Below are 8,270 nucleotides of genomic sequence, written 5' to 3'. Positions count from 1 at the left end.
GGGAGGCTGTGGTTGCTGCTGCACGCAATGTTGATGGTGAACAGATCAAAACACTGACAGAATCCATGGATGGCAGGCTTTTGAGTGTCCTTGCAAAGAAAGGTGGCTATATTGGTCACTGATTTGTTTTTGTTTTGTTTTTGAATGTCAGAAATGTATATTTGTGAATGTTGAGATGTTATATTGGTTTCACTGGTAAAAATAAATAATTGAAATGGGTATATATTTGTTTTTTGTTAAGTTGCCTAATAATTATGCACAGTAATAGTCACCTGCACACACAGATATCCCCCTAAAATAGCTAAAACTAAAAACAAACTAAAAACTACTTCCAAAAATATTCAGCTTTGATATTAATGAGTTTTTTGGGTTCATTGAGAACATGGTTGTTGTTCAATAATAAAATGAATCCTCAAAAATACAACTTGCCTAATAATTCTGCACTCCCTGTATATTGAAAGTATATTATTGGTATAAAACACCCCTGCCGTAATTAGGTTTTTTAGGGGACGTCTGGTAAATCACACCAGTATAAATTATTTGTTCCAATAGCGTTTGGCACTCTGTGTAGCTGCAGTAACACAGCAGAACCGCAAACAACTGCTGCACAATACAATTGCACTATAATATACTTACACCCCTCAGTAAGTCACACCTATCGATAGCACACCTATACCAGTCCTTAAAAGGACTTTTGTGTCCCTATTAGCAGTGGCGTACCTACCATATAGGCAGACCACGCAGCTGCTATGGGGCCCGTGAGGAAGAGGGGCCCGCAGTGGAGGAGAGGCCCCGCCCCCTAATTGCTCCGGTCTATCTTTCTAAAGCTAAAGGACCTTTGATGATGTCATCACAGGTCCTGTAAGGGAACTGCACAGTGAAAAGTGTAGTTCCCAGGTTAGAACAGTGCATCTGCCAGGACCTGTGATGACATCATCTTCAGCATCACAGGTCCTGCAGGATCTAGCAAAGGAACTGCACCAAAAATGGTGTAGTTCCTAGGTTTGAAAGGTACATCTGCCAGGACCTGTGATGACATCATCTTCAGCATCACAGGTCCTGCAGGATCTAGCAAAGGAACTGCACCAAAAATGGTGTAGTTCCTAGGTTTGAAAGGTACATCTGCCAGGACCTGTGATGACATCATCACAGGTCCTTCAACCCCTAACAGTAAGTATTAGAAGTTCACAATCCGCTCTGCATTGATCCATACAGACTGGAATGGAGTGGTAAGAGGAGGTCCTCCACTTCTTGTCATTTACCCCCTTCCCCCATGCCCTGTTTTTACTGATTGCACACTCATGTATAATACTTCAGACAGGTACAGTGACCACTACCTCATGTACCTCACACACACAGTGACCATAATGTATAACTGACCACATATTTCTGTAAACACTGCATCTACAGTATTATAGCTTGTATGCCTCACATCTATATATATATACACACACACTGCATATATTAAACAGTATTATAGATGCAATATATACAGATATATAATATATATTGCAGTGTACTGATATGTGAGGTACGAGGTATAATAGATGAAGTGTGTACAGGTATATTGTATATACAGTATTGGATTGATATGTGAGGTATGAGCTGTAATTTATACCTCACATATCAGTACACTGCTATATTTACTATATACCTATACACACTGCATCTATTATACCACGTTCCTCACATATCAGTACACTGCTATATATACAATATATCTGTACACACTGCATCTATTATACCTCGTACCTCACATTACACTACTGTATATACTATATATCTGTACAGACTGCATATAATATACCCTGTACTGCACATATCAATACACTGCTGTATATACTATATACCTGTACACACTGCATATATTATACCATGTTCCTCACATATCAATACACTGCTGTATACACTATACATCTGTACACACTGCATCTATTATACCTCTTTTGTCTGCCAGGCCTGTTTTGTAATCCCAATCCGGCCCTGATGCATAAATTATAAAACGCAGCAGCAAGCATAGTTCATGGAACAAAGAGAGAGGCCTGGAATGGGTAGTGGGAGGGGCTATAAAAGGGGAATGGGGGCCCAATTTAGATTCTTGCTATGGGGCCCAGTGATTTCTATGTACGCCCCTGCCTATTAGCTAGCGTTTGGTGTCCCTAACAGTCTGTCCCTGCTCCACACAGCAACCTCTCCCTACACTGGCAAAAGACTCAATGTAAAATGGCGCCCAGATCAGGTTTATTTATAAGGTAGGGGGTATGTCCATGTGCTTAAACGTCTCAATTGGCTGTCCTGTACAACCAAAGTTCTTCACAATGTAAAAGAATATGGCAGGCGCAAATATCGCCATATGTTCGCCAAATGTTTGCTCGTTCGCCGTGAAACGATCGCCAGGCTAACTGCAAGGCCATCTCTAATCTGGATTCAGGGACCACTTTATAAGGTGCACCTGTATTCCCTCTACCTGTATAAGCACATAAAGACATGGAAAATAGGTTCTGCTGATGTTCAGAATTTTTTTTTACATGGAGACCCACATTTACTTATGTGATTGCGCCTAGATCTTGTAACAAAATGTGGTTGCAACATATGGTTGCATTTTGGGCACAATTTTGGGTGGCAAATGTGTCTAGCCATACACCAGATTTATCACACTTGAGCTACTGTGATACATTTGGAGCATATTCAGACTGCCAGTCTAAGTTTAGGCCATATGCAGGTTTATATTACACCCCCAAAGTATTTAGGCTTAGATCACATGTATTATGAACAGTACATGCAAAATGCCTGATGCTAGAACTGGGATTGGAGCCCATCAGAAGAGCGCAAGAAATTGTTTTCTGATAAAAATCTGTTTCCATATGGTCATACCGATAGTAGTATTGGTATAACTGACTTGCTCCCTTCATTCTCTGGGTCAGTACAAGGACAATATACCACATTTATGTAGTTTTTATCCAGAAAAAAAACTTCGGACAAAGATATTTTTTTCTTTTCATTTCCATATTCTGACCCCCATAGTAAAATCTATGGAACTGTGTGATGGCTCAATTTTTACAGAACAATTTCTAGATTTTGTTGATATCATTTTGGCGTGTGCATGACTTTTTGATCATTTTATTTAATTTTTTGGGGAGATGAAGCGATGAAAAAACAGTGAAGCAGACTTTTATTTGTATTTTTTAGAGCTTTGTGACCTGTGCCAATGTGATGGAGGGATTAGATAAACTGTGTCTGTCACCTATTTGTAATCCTACCCATGAGAATAATGAAATGACTGCTGAAAAGTGATTGCCACAGAGCAGAAAGTCTGCACATATTATTAAGCTGGCCATACACGAGACAATGATTGGCCGCATTTTTGCAAATCAGTCATCTGTGGGATCAAACTTACTCCCTGGTCCAACCAGTTAGTAAGTTTTCTAATTTAAAGAACTAACTTCCTGATCCTTGAGCAAAAAGGCCAATGATCGGCTGTATTTGGCAGTCATGCCCTACACATGCAGTTTCGGCTAACAACTGAAATTTTCTAACTTGGCTAATCACATTTTTGCCAGACCAAATTCTGCTGTCAGCCTACTAGATAGCTCATGATAGCTTTTTAAAATGATGGTTGGTGGAAAACGTCCATTTTTCGTGACTTTAATATCATGTGTATGGCTAGCCTTAGTGGCCAATGCAAAAACTACAGGCTTTCAACTTTTTTTTTACATATACAGTCGTGGCCAAAAGTTTTGAGAATGACACAAATATTAGTTTTCACAAAGTTTGCTGCTAAACTGCTTTTAGATCTTTGTTTCAGTTGTTTCTGTGATGTAGTGAAATATAATTACACGCACTTCATACGTTTCAAAGGCTTTTATCGACAATTACATGACATTTATGCAAAGAGTCAGTATTTGCAGTGTTGGCCCTTCTTTTTCAGGACCTCTGCAATTCGACTGGGCATGCTCTCAATCAACTTCTGGGCCAATTCCTGACTGATAGCAACCCATTCTTTCATAATCACTTCTTGGAGTTTGTCAGAATTAGTGGGTTTTTGTTTGTCCACCCGCCTCTTGAGGATTGACCACAAGTTCTCAATGGGATTAAGATCTGGGGAGTTTCCAGGCCATGGACCCAAAATGTCAACGTTTTTGTCCCCGAGCCACTTAGTTATCACTTTTGCCTTATGGCACGGTGCTCCATCGTGCTGGAAAATGCATTGTTCTTCACCAAACTGCTGTTGGATTGTTAGAAGAAGTTGCTGTTGGAGGGTGTTTTGGTACCATTCTTTATTCATGGCTGTGTTTTTGGGCAAAATTGTGAGTGAGCCCACTCCCTTGGATGAGAAGGAACCCCACACATGAATGGTCTCGGGATGCTTTACTGTTGTAATGACACAGGACTGATGGTAGCGCTCACCTTTTTAACTCCGGACAAGCCTTTTTCCAGATGCCCCAAACAATCGGAAAGAGGCTTCATCGGAGAATATGACTTTCCCCCAGTCCTCAGCAGTCCATTTACCAAACTTTCTGCAGAAGATCAATCTGTCCCTGATGTTTTTTTTGGAGAGAAGTGGCTTCTTTGCTGCCCTTCTTCACACCAGGCCATCTTCCAAAAGTCTTCGCCTCACTGTGCGTGTAGATGCGCTCACACCTGCCTGCTGCCATTCCGGAGCAAGCTCTGCACTGGTGGCACTCCGATCCCGCAGCTGAATCCTCTTTATGAGACGATCCTGGTGCTTGCTGGACTTTCTTGGACGCCCTGAAGCCTTCTTAACAAGAATTGAACTTCTTTCCTTGAAGTTCTTGATGATCCTATAAATTGTTGATTGAGGTGCAATCTTAGTAGCCACAATATCCTTGCCTGTGAAGCCATTTTTATGCAACGCAATGATGGCTGCACGCGTTTATTTGCAGGTCACCATGGTTAACAATGGAAGAACAATGATTTCAAGCATCACCCTCCTTTTAACATGTCAAGTCTGCCAGTTTAACCCAATCAGCCTGACATAATGATCTCCAGCCTTGTGCTCGTCAACATTCTCACCTGAGTTAGCAAGAGGATTACTGAAATGATCTCAGCAGGTCCTTTAATGACAGCAATGAAATGCAGTGGAAAGGTTTTTTTGGGATTAAGTTAATTTTCATGGCAAAGAAGGACTATGCAATTCATCTGATCACTCTTCATAACATTCTGGAGTATATGCAAATTGCTATTATAAAAACTTAAGCGGCAACTTTTCCAATTTCCTATATTTATGTAATTCTCAAAACTTTTGGCCACGACTGTAGAGTAATATATAAATGAAAAAAATAAACAAAATCACCAAAAATTTCTAAAAAATGTTTGAAATAAAAAATTGATAACTAATTTCCTTTAACAATAGCGTCAAATCTTTTCAAATTAATTTGTAGCTGGAAAGTGGTAATGTAATGCACAGTGGGAGCTATGTAGTGTGGTTTTTCCAGAAAGCTTAGCACAATAAATGATATGCTAAACAGTTGTAGGGAATTTGAGAAACGAATTACCCTTCAATGAATAGCACTAATGAAAGGCACTTGAACTGCCCCTCAAACCAGTGCTAGATAAATACCATCATTTGAACACAGGACTACCCAGTTTTGCTAGAGGGCAGAGTTTGGATCATGTCCCCAGGGAAACCATTTGTTGTACTTACTACTTTCTTACTACTGAACTTTTGGCCTTTGGGTAGGGCTACCGCTTTACAGCACACATTTTTGAAACATTGTGTCGGATAGATCAACCTTTTTTGTTCTCAAGAATTCTGATAAACACATTTTATGTGGCCAAACCAATTGTAAGAGAACATAGTGAGGACCACTGCATGTTGAAACAGCTGATTGTTAGCCAGAAATGCATCAAGCATGGCCCGGAGACAAAGGAAAAACATTGCTATGAAATCTCTTGAAAATCTGTTTCCCCTTTTTATGTTTCAGAAATAATCCTTATAGAAATATCCTATATAGAACCCATGTTGATCAGCTATTATTATGGTTGTTGGACCCTACATAATCCAGATGTTTCTACTTTCAAGTCTCTGTTCTGAACCCAACCTGGAATTTCTCCACTAATATGTTAAAGGGAATCTGTCACCTCCCAAAACCATCCCAACCCGCCAGCAGTACCTGCGTGTAGCCAGCAGTGTGTTTCTGATGATGCCTTTCTTCCTGAAGGCAGATGCAGCAAAAGTACTGAAAACGTTGTTTTATCCCCTGCCCGGCGCGCTACTCCACACATGCTTGAAGTCAAGGAGGCAGCGGCCTCCTTGCTTCAAGTCACGGTAACCGCTCCCTCTTCACTGTGACTGACATCGCTTATGCACAAGAGTTCGGCTGCCTTTGCCCAACAGCCAGCTGTCAGTTACAAAAGGATGCACCTAAGTGCCATATAGAGGTGAAACTCGAAAAATTTGAATATTGTGCAAAGTTCATTTATTTCAGTAATGCAACTTAAAAGGTGAAACTAATACATGAGATAGACTCATTACATGCAAAGTGAGATATTTCAAGCTTTTGGATGATTGTGGTTTATAGCTTATGAAACCCCAAAGTCACAATTTTGAGGTACCCTTTGCTCAGAGGGTATGGATTAATTAGCTGATTAGAGTGTGACACTTTGAGGCTAGAATATTGAACCTTTTCACAAAATTCAAATTTTTAAGCTGCATTAATGCAATTCCTTTTAATTTACATTAGGCCTCATGCACATGGCCGTTGTTTAGGTCCGCATCCAAGCCTCCGTTTTGGCGGCTCGGATGCGGACCCATTCACTTCAATAGGGCCGCAAAAGATGCTGACAGCACTCCGTGTGCTGTCCGCATCCGTTGCTCCGTTCCGTGGCCCCGCTAAAAAAATATAACATGTCCTATTCTTGTCCGTGCTTTGCGGACACGAATAGGCATTTATATTGAAGGCTGTCTGTGCCGTTCCGCAAATTGCAGAACTCGCATGGTCGCCATCCGTGTTTTGCGGACCGCAAAACACACCACGGTCGTGTGCATGAGGCCTTACTGAAATAAATGGACTTTTGCACGATATTCTAATTTTTCGAGTTTCACCTGTAGATGTTCTTACAAGTCCTCATTTTGAAGATGGATATTTCGGAATGGCCATCTGAATCTCGCTCGTGTGTTTTGGGTGCTGAACAACTTCTCCAAGAAGGCACTTTCAGCAGGACAGGATCTTGCACAGGACATATATCATGGAATCCTGGTTCTTAAAGGGGTTGTCCCACAAAAAAAATAATCTATATTTTTCAAGCCAGCTCCTGGATCTGAACACTTTTGTAATTGCATGTAATTAAAACTTTTGAATGGCCACTGAGTTATTCAATAAAATGTATCTGTATAGCACCACTGCTGTTTGTTTTATTTCTTATTTCTTTGTCCTGCTCACTGAGATGGCCGCACATGCTCAGTTCCATCCTTCAACTGCTTCCTGAGCTGTGATAGGGAGAGAATGGACACACCCCCTGAGCTGCAGCAGAGCAGACACTCCCTTTGAGCTGTCTGCTTGATATAAATCTAGCAGAGCAATGAATGTGGAGATCTCTGGATCCATGTGAGGTACAGGGCTGGTTCTAGCTTTATTAGAAAGAGATTGTCATGTATTATATGATCTTTGATTTTCATTTTATACATACGTCATGGGATAACCCCTTTAAAATTACAGCATTTGGGATGGTTAACATACTTGGGAAGCCCTCACCCTACTTTTTATGACGCATACAAATATATCTGGAAAAGTAGATAAGGCTTCTGGGTACCATTTGTCAGGAAACAACGGCAAAGAAGGGTGCTTTCAGATAGGCTTGTGATCTGCTGTACCGGATTTGAGGATACAGTGCCCCACATACAACACCAGATAGCCTAGCAGTTGTGTCTGGCTCAGGCATAGGATAAGAGGCCAGATGTAACTGATATTTGTGAATCCACTTTGGGAAGCGCCGGTTTCTCATATCACCCATACGGGCGATACACGTGCGTAGTACATATTTGTGAATCCAGCCTTGATATTTTCCTCCCTCATAATAGATACATCTAAAGAACATGTGCCCTTTGAATGAATCTATCATACGTTGCCCTAAGGGAAAGACAGGCACACCTCTCCCCATGTTGTCTGTGTAATAAATAATGCAGCCCTACCTCTGATAAAGGAGGACAGCTGAAGTCATAGATTTTATTTATTTTATGTATATGTAGCGCTACTATATTCCGCAGCGCTTTACAGACAATAGCATCCAACTGTCCCCAATGGGGCTCA

Source organism: Bufo bufo, chromosome 6 (assembly GCF_905171765.1).
Source record: "Bufo bufo chromosome 6, aBufBuf1.1, whole genome shotgun sequence".
NCBI classification, from domain to species: domain Eukaryota; kingdom Metazoa; phylum Chordata; class Amphibia; order Anura; family Bufonidae; genus Bufo; species Bufo bufo.
The sequence above is the reverse complement of the archived record's forward strand: the minus strand, read 5'-3'. Positions refer to the sequence as shown.